Source organism: Meriones unguiculatus, chromosome 3 (assembly GCF_030254825.1).
Source record: "Meriones unguiculatus strain TT.TT164.6M chromosome 3, Bangor_MerUng_6.1, whole genome shotgun sequence".
In the NCBI taxonomy this organism is placed as follows: domain Eukaryota; kingdom Metazoa; phylum Chordata; class Mammalia; order Rodentia; family Muridae; genus Meriones; species Meriones unguiculatus.
This window is the reverse complement of record NC_083351.1, coordinates 133503505-133515381: the sequence shown is the minus strand read 5'-3', so window position 1 is coordinate 133515381 and position 11877 is coordinate 133503505. Positions and strand designations below refer to the sequence as shown.

The following is an 11877-nucleotide window of genomic DNA, read 5'->3' as shown; positions in this document are numbered from 1 at the left end:
GAAGCAAAGAAAGATGAAATGTCCTGAACAATTCTACACATGCTGGTTCCAAGCCCAGCTCTGTGTTTGGTTTCCCTCCCTATGCTGCTGCTCACAAACCATACCGTACTCCATAAATGTCTCAAGTTGCAGTCTGCCTGCCATGATTCTCTTCCTCCTTTTCACTTCATTAATCCTTACTCATTTGTTGCTATTTGAATATCATCCCCAACCCCAATCTTCTAACCAACCTTCCAGCCCAGAGCAGATCATTCCAGTATATCTAAAATATTGTCTGAAAAGAACCAAACAAAAAATGAACTATTTCCCCACATACTGTTAACTATTAACCCTCTGAGTCCACTTCCTTCAGCCGCTAACATGTTATCTCCACAGTGACTGGCACCTCCAGGGACCATATCCGTGGCTGGGTCAGCTGGTGCCTGTTGAATATTCTGAACATCTCTCCTATGTTGTAATTTTTAATCTTCTCTGTTGTTAGTGTATATGTGAGATATGTGTGTGTGTGTGTGTGTGTGTGTGTGTGAGCACAGGTGTGTGCATGCTATGACAGGCGACTTTCAGGACTCCATTCTCTCCATCTGTCTTGGGGTCTGGAGGTTGGCCTCTGCTCAGCAGAGATACCCTCACCCTTCTCATCAGCTCATCTTGCCTGTGCTGTGGGTATCTCTCCTATGCAGAGCTGGTCTCCTGGTTTCATATGCATTTTGTAATTTTTAATGTAGTTGTCTCAGAGTTCTAAGAAGGTGAGGGACATGTTCTCCATTACTTCCCTAGATGGAGCAAGAATGTATATGCACACAGTAAGTGAAGAAGTGAGGGCACAGGCCCTGTTCAGTCACCATCTGATCTCACCCTGGCTCCCAAAGAAAGGAAGAACCACCTTCATGGAGCAGGGGCTGGGGGTTGAGACCAAGCCCAGCTCTCAGCCCGAGTGACACAGGTGGACCCAGTGTTTGTATGTTTCCCGAAGCCTCAAGAAACACTTTCCTTTCTTACCATTGCAATTGCTGCAGTGCTGTGGAGCTCTTTAGCATTCTGAATCCATATCCTGTCACTGTGACCCAGTTTCGGGGTTTGAAACTCAACTACCGCTGGCAGAATCTGCGCTGGGGTACGGCTCCCCCTCCCTGTTCTCTAAATAAAAGATGAAATCAGAATGGCCATGTAGATGCTCTCTCAAAACAGTGCTTTATTTAGAGAGAGGTGTTAGTTATTACTGGCTACTGGCATTTAACATTTGTTGAGTGAACAAAACTGAACACTGAGGAAAATGTGGAATCAAAGAGTCTCTACCTAGCATGTGCTGGGGCCTGAATCAGACCCAGACAGACCAGCGATGGACAGCAAGGAAGGCTCTGCAGAGAGCCTCTTTGTAGCAGCGCACACAGCATGCTGCAGCATGTAGGTCCCTCACAGACAGAGATGGTACAGCCTTGTGTCAGAAGAGCGAAGCGGTCCTTGCTGAGGCCATTTTAAAGCAGTAGAGTGAACCAAACATTGCATGCGAGTTGTTAGAAACAGAGAAGCTTCTGAAAAACAATATGATTCTGTAGATCCTTCGCTGAATTTAAATTCTGCAAGGCTGGGTCTCCTGTCATGGTACACTTCAGAAAGCACAACCCTTTCAAGACTGCATCCCAAGGAAGGTGGCTAGAGACACACCTCTAAACAGCCAGCGTGCTGGTAAAATGTACCGGGGGGGGGCTCTCTATCCTTCGCTTTATTTTCCTGACAAGCAAGTAAGACTCACTGTGTGTGAGCTCTGACCCTACCCAATTAACCAACACATGGCTTTGGTAGACCCTGACTAGGATCCAAGGCATCATGATAATTCTCGCAAATTGGGATGAACTCTGACCCGGGAGCTCAGAGGCTCCTCAGTCTATCCTTCTCAGTTTGTGTCAAGCCAAAGATCCTCTCCAAGTTCCTCTTCCTTCCTTCCTTCCTTCCTTCCTTCCTTCCTTCCTTCCTTCCTTCCTTCCTTCCTTCCGTTTTTCTTTCCTTTCTTCCTTCCTTTCTTAACTTTTTACTGGTTCTTTGTGAATTTCACATCTTGCACCCCAATCCTACTCATTTCTTCTTCCCCTCGTACCCACTCCCTACCCTTGCAACCTCCCAACCCCCAACAAAGAAAAAAGAAATCTCTTTGAGCAAACTGTAGTGTGCCACAGTGTGTCCACACTTCTCTGCTTGCAAATGTTCATTGCGATGGCTCATCCATCTGGTCCGGGGCCTCTGGCTTCTGCTACTCTACCATTGCTGGGCCCTCACTGGGGCTCCTCTCTGATACCCTGTCATTGCCCTGTGCCATGGAGAGCCTGTAGGACCAGCCCCCTCCTGTGCTCCAGCAGTTCATCTATGGGGTAGATGTTGGGGAGGGCCAATTCAAAGCCCTGGATCTGGGCCTGAGAGGTATCTGAGCTGGTCAGATACCACCGGCTCTCCTGCTTTCATACCCTGTGGCTGGCTCAACACATCCCCCACAACCAGGGCCAGCTCTACCCCAGTGAGGTGCCGGACCCACTCTCCTGAGCCTTTCAGCAATGAGGGACATAGCCAGTTCTCCCATTCTCATAACCCTGGAGCCAGCTCTCCCCCCTGTCCTAGGTGTCGAGAGACAAGGGAGGGGAGGAGAGTCTCCTCCTCTCCATCACCACCTCCAAGTCCCAGTCTCTTACTCTTAAGTAGCAGCCATCACTGTGCTTACCTTGCTGGCTTGCTGGAAGGTCTGGCTTCCATAAGGAGCCAGTGTACGGCCTGGAACATGGGCTGGCCGTGTTTCAAGCTCTCAGACACACCACCCTTGTCTAGACAACTACACAGAAACTCCAGACCAGGCTCAAATTGAGGATAATAATTCCAGACTCAAGGATTTTAACTCAATATCTCACACCCACTTGTCCAAAGGTAATCAGTCTTTAACAGAGGACAAGAAACATGCGGAACCAACCCTTGAGATCCTCAGATAAAGCCAACAGCTTCTTTCTAGTCCTTCCAAGTAGAACAATCCTGGAAAAGCAAGGAAGAGAGATCTTTAAAAGGAATATGTATCTGATTGGCCACAAGCCCCAAATGTAACAAGATGCTTAAATTGACTTAACAAAGAGCACTGTTTTTAACTGTGAGGCGATCGTCATGCCCTTTCAATTTGAACATTATTACGAACATCTGAGAGCGATGTACACAGGTCATAAAGATGTCAAAAGAGCGAATAAATTTAGCATGAAATATTAACTCAGGAAACTACAGTCCTAAAGCTGTAAGCCTCTTCTCATTACAGCCAGTGATGACGCCTTCTCAAATGTGCTTGAGCAGCTTGGGAGGCAGCTCTGAGAGGCTGTGCAGAACCTCCGCCATTGTTTCCCACTCAGTGGAGCTGACAAGCCCAAGGCTGCAGCTACGAAGACGCCTCAACAGTTGAGAACCCCCTACTGTTGGAGAGGAGAAAGGCTCAGTTCCCAGCACCCACATGGCAGGTCACAGCCATCAGTAACTCCACTGGAGATCTGACACCCTCTTCTGGCCTACTCAGGCACAGACATAAATGCAGGCAAAACACATACAGCCTGGTGTGGAGGCGCATGCTTGTAACCTGAGCACTTGGGGAGGCAGAGACAAGCCGATCTCTCTGAGTTCGAGGCCAGCCTGGTCTACAAAGAGAGTCCAAGACAGCCAAGGTTACACGGAGAAGCTGTGTTTCAAACAAAAACAAAAGACAAACAACAAAAAGAACCAAAGCAAACAAAACAAAAATCCCTCACGCACATAAAGCTAAAATAAATCTTTTAAATAGCAAGGCTGGAGATCTCTTATGAGAGGGACACATGAAAGCAAGACTCAGTTCTCTCTCAGGGAGCAGTGAACTCCAGGCAGAGCACAGGTGCCCAGGGCACAGCTGTTCTCTGCACTTCAGCTTTTCACATTGCAAGCCTCCTGCTGTGCCTGTGTCCTTCCTGTACCTAACTGAAGAGAGCTTACCACCTGTTGACGCTCGGAGCCTACTCATGCTCTGTGAGCTCCCAGAGACAGACAGGCTGGTGTGGGGAGCCAGTTATGCAAGGTGGAGCCAGAGAATCAGAGCCCTCTAAGGGGATAACCATACCCACACATCACTACAGAGTCCTGTAGTCAGACATGGGTGGACTCTCTGGTGCTTCTGCTGACGGTCTCTCTTCTTTCTATGGCTGTGTCAAGGATGGTGAGTCCATGGTTGGCCACATGGAGGGTCACACGGGATCTGCTCATGTTTAGCTGGACGTTAGGACCAATGAGTCAACCTGCCCACGTGATTTTTGGAAGGCCAATGAAGGGTCAAGCGTTCTCACCAATCGATTGGCTGCTGTAGGGCTCACAGACAGGGCACAGCAGCCACACAGGCTAGATGTGAAGTTTAAAAAGCTCTGACCTTTTGTCCTGGCATCTGTGGTCCTCCATCTTGTATGGACAGTTCCAAGGGATTGGCACAGGGGTGAAGTGGCTTAAAGCAAACTCCAGTCCAGGCTAAGGTGTCAGGAAGTTAAATAGTGTCTTAAAGTGGATGGACAGTGAAGTTGAAACTCTGCCGAGAGGAGTAGGGACCCAGGCACCGATAACGTTTAAACTCAGATCTGGGTGTCACGGGACTCTGGGAGGGGTCTAGTAAGAGTACAGTGGAGTCCCTGGACTGCAAGAGGGGTTCTCGGGAGATGTGACAGAGCTGCAGGTGTTGGGTTATGGGCTGGGGTTCTTCCCACGAGCCAGCCCCTCTCATAGCAGGTGAACAAGAGTGACCAGACCTGCAGTGGGGCAGGGCGGTCAGCATGGGGCCCTGGGCGAGCTTGGCTCCACGCACCATCTGTGACTTGTGAAGTTTACTGCTTGCTCGTGGCACTTCTCTGGGAAGAAATGTGAAACACTTTATCCAAGGAGAGTGTGTTTGGTGGAGACAATCAGTAACACTTTACACACAGGCCCATCCCTCCTACTGCTTGAAGATGAGGTCACTGAATCTCTAAGTCAAACTCGTGTAACCTTCAGTTGAGTTTGAAGACGTTTAAAAGCCCAGGGAAGGTTCCAGGCCCTAAAGTAGGAGCCGGGAGCCTGCACACACATATGGGGGACCTCAGAGGACCAGATCATGGAGCTGGAGTGAGAGAAGAACAAGACGGTTAACGGTTTCAGAGATACTCTGTCTAGTGGATGGGGAAAGTGCCAGCTGACTGGAGGGGCCTGGGTGTGAGGTGTCCTGAGCATAAAACAGCTTTGGCCACCAAGCAGGCCTCAGGCTAGGGTGAACAAAGGCCTGCCAGAACAAGGATCTGTCCCAACTGATGTAAGGAAACCACCAAGGAGGTGTCTCTCTGCCCATCACCAGGGGTGGGGGTCAGCTCCCCTTTCTTAAAACACTCATTGCAGCAGTGTCCTGTTGGCAGTGGGTTTCCTGGGGTACTAAATTGCTCTGAGGAAGGTGGAAGCCATCCCTTGCTTCAACAGCTCAGTGAACAGTGATGGCCACCTCCGCTCCTGAGCTTTTAGAGTGGCATGGGTGGGAATTGCCTTGCCTTTTAAAAGAGTTTCATTTTCTTTTTATTCTATGTGTATGTGTCCATGCACCACATCCGTGTAGTGCCTTCAGAGGCCAGATCCCCCAGGACTGGAATCCAAGACTCACCATGTGGGTGCTGGGAATTGAACCCAGATCCTGGAGAAAAGCCTTAACAACAGTGCTTCAGTCACTGTAGAGCCTACGCCCTCAAAAAACTCACCAGCCTCAGGGTCACTGTAAAACCGAGCAAAGGGAAGGGTTCTCATTTACTTGACTCTGCCCCTGCTATGCCCAACTTTTTCACCGCCCAATCACTACTCCAAACCAGAATGGAATGTCGGTTACAGTTAATGACCCTGCATTGGTTTGTCCCTTTTACCCATAATCTACAGTGTTTCCTCTCCGGGCGACATTGCTGTGGGGTTCAACAGATGTGTAACAGTGTGTGCGGACCAGTGCACACCAGACAGAATAAGTCCCCTGCTTAAATCACCTCTGCTGCTTCTCACCCTCGCTCCCTATAGCCTCTGCCAACCAATCAGCTTCTGAAGTCCTGATACCTATAGTGTCACATGGCTGTCACCACTTTCAGACTGGTTTTCACTTAGTAATAAGCAAGAAAATCTCATTCATATGTTTCCGTAAATAGTATTCTATTGTTAGATGTACAATGGTGTGTGTGTGTGTGTGTTTGTGTGTGTGTGTGTGTATTCATTCATCTATCGAAGCACTTTTTTTTTTTTGCCTCCAGGTTTAAGCAATTAAGAGAAAAGATGCCAGACACCTGGTGTGGCATATACAAAGGTTTTCAGTTACTTTTAGGTAAATACAAAGAAGTGAAATTGCTGGATCACACGGCAGGGATGTGTTTTGCTTTGTAAGAATCTGCCACACTGTCTTCCAGTGAGACTTAGTCCCTCCTAGATGGAGTCTCAGATACTCAGATTACCCTCAGGCATGAGAGCCATTAACTCCAACTCCAAGCTTCATCCTTACCTCAGAGTCAACGCTGCTCCTTCTAGCACTCCAGCCAGGAATCCCTGGAGTCTGGTGTTATTTCCCAGCTGTTTTTGCAAGGGGCGCAGAGAAGAGAATGCGGAGGGGTCTGCTGATTTGTGGCTGTTTATCTCCCCACACCTGTGTGGGTGACCTCGGCACAGCCAGACAAGGTGTTGCAAAGGTAGACACCTTTGCAGAGGCCACCTTCCCCTGAGGAACAAGCTCACTCCACCCTCTATTGACAGGCCGTGGGGGTCAGTCTCTGTCCTGTTCCTCTCTACCTCCTCCCATTTCTTTCACAGCACACAGCCATTGTCTAAGCAGAAGCTGTGTATAATGGGATTCCAGACTCCTCCCCTCCCTTCAGAGAACACTGGCTTTATAAGGGATTTTCTTGGAGCTCCTTTTGTGGTTTTAGGTTGGGGATTGGGATTAGGAAGAGGGAGAAATGGATTACCTCTCTTCAGGAATATTGCAGCAAAAGACCAGTGGCTAGCTCTTGCTCAACTCTTCTCCTTCCCAAGAACACGCCCAAAATAAGAACATAGGATCCCAGGATTCCAGGGCCTGTGTGCACTGTCATAAGGAGTGACACCTAACCCAGGAGGCACATGCTGTACTCCTTTCTAAGCTGACCTGCATTGGGTTCTTCTCTAACACCCACCCCAACCAGGCCAAGACTCCAGTTTCTAAATCTAGAGAAAAAATTTAAAAGGTCCTGAGCCTTTTGTAGAAAACCTTGGAGGTGTGGGGCCAGCAGGATTCCACAGCTGCACTCATCTGCATCTTTAAGCAGGAAGGACCTGATGCTATACATGTCAAAATTCTTCCTCAATCCTGAGTCCTGAGGGCTGAGAGGAGTTTCAGTCAGCAAGTCATTCTTCCGGGATAGGGACAGAAAAGTTAAGTGATAAATTGGACCCATCGAAGGATGTTCTGATAATTACTTATCCAACTCTCTTGTTTGTATTCTGTGTGTCTGGATATAATCATAAGATTGGGGGGGGGGAATAATGCAGCTAGAGAGCTGGCTCTTCAGTTAAGAGAACTAGCTGTTCTTCCAGAAGACTTGGGTTTGAGTCCCAGAACCCACATGGCAGCTCACAATTCCTGATTCAGAGCATATAATGACATCTTCTGATCTCTGGAGGTCCAGAAATATACATGAAGGCCAAAAAAATTCATAAAGTAAATAATTAAAATAAAAATGTAAAGATCGTTTTGTGGGTCAGCGCACTGAATAGCATGAATCCTGACTGGAGCCCATTGGCAGATCTTACTGGTCTCCGCACCTGCCTGTGCCCGTCAAGAGACAGTAGGATCCGGGGGATGGTGAAAGAGGGCATCAGGAGACTCAGGCACAGTCCCGGATGATACCCAGAGGATGGAGTACAAAGATGAGGATTGCACTAATGGGGTATTACTGTGGTTTGCATGAGCAGCGTCCCCATGGGCTCATGTATCGCACACTTGGCTCCCGGTTGGTGGGCACACACTCTTCAGAGCGGTTACAGACAGTTTAGGAGGCTTAACCCTGCTAGGGTGCATCACTGGTGTTAGACTTGAGGGTTTGTGGCCGCATCCACTTCCTGCACCATTTCTACTCTTTCTCTCTGTAGAAAAAGATGTTCCTGTGCCTTGTCATTTTGTCCCTGCCATTCTGGATGCTAAGCCACTAGGACGAAGAACTGTAAAACAAAACAAAACAAAAAAGAACCCTTTCTTCCTTACATAACTTTTGGCCAGGGTGTCTTAACACAGCACCAGACATGTCACTCATATGGGCACCTTCCAGAGAGTTCTTCTGCTAGAGAGACCGGCCCACTAAAAGGTGAAAATGCAGCCACCCATCCACCCCAGTCACCACAGTAATACTCTGAGCATTGTCCTGAGCAGTGGCATGAGAGCGGCAGAAAAAGACCACTGAACAGCTTGACCCCTCTGAGCCTGCCCCAGAGGTGGACAGAGACACAAACCACACACGAAAAAGAGCTGTAGCCAATCCTAAGTGCAATGAAGAATGAAGGGAAAGGGAACCAATGTGGCTGAAGCTTGCTGAGTAGGGGGAGTATGGGGGGTGGCACAGAGGCGAGCAGTGCCAGTGTTAGGCAGGGATTTGGGAGTCCTATAGCATGCTTGGATTTTAACCAGTCTATGTTTTTTTTTAAAGTACTTTTTTATTTTTCTAGTTGTTAACAAATCTTTTTTAAGATTTACTTATTATTTATACAGTATTCTGTCTGCATGTGTGCCTCAGGGCAGCAGAGGGCATCAGATCTTACTATAGATGGTTGTGAGCCACCATGTGGTTGCTGGGAATTGAACTCAGGACCTTTGGAAGAGCAGACAGCGCTCTTAACTGCTGAGCCATCTCTCCAGCCCGCATGCTTGGATTTTATTACAAGCACATTGGAAGTTGGTGAAGATCTATCAGGAGAAGACAAGCTCTGCTTCACATTTCCAGGAGTGTTTACCTGTTGTGTGGTGGGTACGTTACAGAAAGGGAAAGTCAGGCAGGGGCAGAACTCACCCAGCACTCCTTTGTAAGATCCTGGGTTTAATGGCTCATGGGTACTGCAGAGAAAAAGGTAACCAAAGGCACATCAATCAGCAGATGGTTACAGCAGTGTAGGTGGAAGAGTACAGCAGTGTGGGACTTCCTGCTGTTGTTTGATGCTTCTTCGGGGCAGTTGCATTGAGAGGATCCTTTGCAGCCCTGAGGGTATCCTCTACAGCAAGTGTGCAGACAATACAATGAAGGCTTAAATACAGACTCCCGGAAAAACAAGGACATAGCAATGGCTTCAGGGGTTTCCACTCGGGCAAGGGTTTAGTCCCAGTGGGAGTTTTTAAGGGTATGAAGAAGAGAGGAAGAAACAGGAACCCAAAGTGTGTGTGTGTGTGTGTGTGTGTGTGTGTGTGTGTGAAGTTTAATCTTTGAATAAACAGGGACAGATCTCCAATGAAAAAGGAAGAAGATTACTCAATAGCCTCCTGTTTTTAATTTTTAAATTGAGGGTCACTGGTGCTTTGACCCACAGTTTTTGGGTAATCTGCTGTGGCTTGTTGCATCTGTCAACCCCGATATTCTGAGAGTTCTTGTCTCCACCTCCAAAGACAAAATTTAGGGCTGAAAAGAACTGTATCCCTGAGTCTGTGTTCGGAGATGAGCTGCTTGTGCTGAAAGACCTTTATATGTTTCATGAAAGTTATTTTTGTAAATGGATTCAAGTAGACTTTAACAGGCAAATATAGCATCCTAAATGCCAGTGATCTAAATAGAAGATTCGGCAGAAGCAATGTGTGACGGCAGAGCATGGAGACCTTGGGAGGGAGGCTGAAAGAAAGTGGCCAGAGGAAGTGAGGAAGGAGTGAGGAGCAGGAAGCAAGAGGCGCTTGGAAAGATGCTGGCGGATCCAAGGCCTCCATCACTATGCCATCCTTCCTTCCCAGTCTAGGTGCTGAGATTTTGCTGTTATGCCAAAGCTGTTGCCTGAATGTGTCCTTTGGCCCGGTCCTGACCATACAGCAACCCTCCAAGAGAGCTAAACCCTCTTTAGAACTCACCCTTGTGGGGAGTTACAGGCTTGCTCCTTTCTAAATGCAACGAAGATCCTGCAAGACTTGTAAGAAACTGTTCAGATCACCTTGTACATTAACTGTATTTTCCTTGCTCATGTAGACACACAAGGTAAACAGCTTAAAAAGAAGAAGGGTTATTTTGGCTCATAATAAGCTTTTAGTGGTTTTGGTCCATGGTCCCTTGGTCCATTGGCTTTGGGTCTGTGGTATGCTGATGGGCAAACATGGTAGAGATAACCTCTTTACCTCATGGCACCTGGGAAGCTAAAGGAGAGGAAAGGTCTTCAGTCCCAGTATTCCTGTCAAAGGCACACACCTAGTGCCTTTCAGATCTAAGTTACAGCACCTCGCCAGTGGCTGTTGTAGGACAGGAAACGGGTCTGTGAATGGCAGCACCTGCCTGAGGTCTCTTGGTAAGTGCTTCTGCAGCGCGAGTTGGTTGTGGGAGTCAGGGGCTCAGAAAGACAAGGGATAAAAATGGAGTCTGCATCTAGCGCATCAACTTGACTGGAACCTGCGGGCAAAACCTCTGTTTTTCATGATGGGTTATGATATTTAATGCGCAGTTACACAAAATGTTAAAAATGAAACGTAAGGGTTTTAAAACACCACACCAACCATAAGCTTCCTGCTCTACCTGCAGTGTTGATTTGCCTTGGTGGGAAGCAGTGGAGGGCTACACCACATAGCTTTTCCATAGAAAGTGTCTATGTACTCTTGAGAACAGAAAAGCTATTTGCCAGAGACCTGTTTTCAGATGGCGAAACAGCTGGTTTTTGTATTATATGTACTTTTACTGATCTACTTGATCTGTGGGTACCTCTAAAGAGTCACAGAAAAGTGCGTTTTAGATGGAATTCATGTCTTTAGCACAGAGTATGACATACACTAATTAGGCATTTAGTAACTGAATTATGGTCTTAATTCTTATGAGCATCATGAGGACTCATGATGACATTTGTGCCCAGCGTCATGATCTCTATGCTTTATATATGTGGACCATAGCCATGTCAAGTTCCAAGAGTTCTCTAAAGACAGCTGCCTGGTTTCAGTTAGGCTCCTGTGGACATGGCTCGGCCTCTACATCAAATTGGACCTCCCCAGCTGAAAGGAAAGAGGATATTCCTTTTTATCTGGCTTTACTACATTGACTCCATCTTAGTCTCATGACAGAAGGTAGAATCTGGCGAGTCTTTACCATTAACCAACACTGGGTTTAACCATGATGGTCTCTGCAATCAATTCCTATTGAATCAAGGTACAGGGGATGCTTCTCACAGGGAAAAGCCTTCTGCTTCCTCCTTCTTTCTTCTATGTCTATTCTGTCAATAACCATTGCTATTTCTTTCCTTACAGCTACCCAGAATACCTCCTGTGGTGCTAGGTTTGTGGTTTTTCTTTTGTTTTTGCTTTTTGTCAACTGAGAGAAGGAACCCTCAGTCGAGAGAAGGCCTCCACAAAATTGACCTGCGGGCAAGCCCATGTGGCATTTTGTTAATTAATGTCTGATGGGGAGGGCTCAGTCCACCCTGGGCAACACCTCCCCTAGGCAGGTGGTCCTGGTTCTATGAGAGAGTAGACCGAGCAAGCCATGAGGAGCAAACCAGGACGCAGCACCCTTCCACGGCCTCTTCAGTCAATGCTTCAGGTTTCTGCCTGGAGTTCCCCCCTTGACTTCCATGGATGATGAACTACAAACTGAAAGATGAGATGGTGAATCCCCTCCCTGAGATTCTTTTGGTCATGGTGTTTTATCACAGCAGTAGAAG

General features: G+C 47.6%; 1 protein-coding gene across 5 annotated transcripts in view; it reads left to right on the top strand.

Moving 5' to 3' along the window:
* Ntrk2 (neurotrophic receptor tyrosine kinase 2) overlaps positions 1-11877 on the top strand; it is a 325590-nt gene that overhangs the window by 297873 nt on the left and 15840 nt on the right. The gene's annotated exons all lie outside the window — the stretch shown is intronic.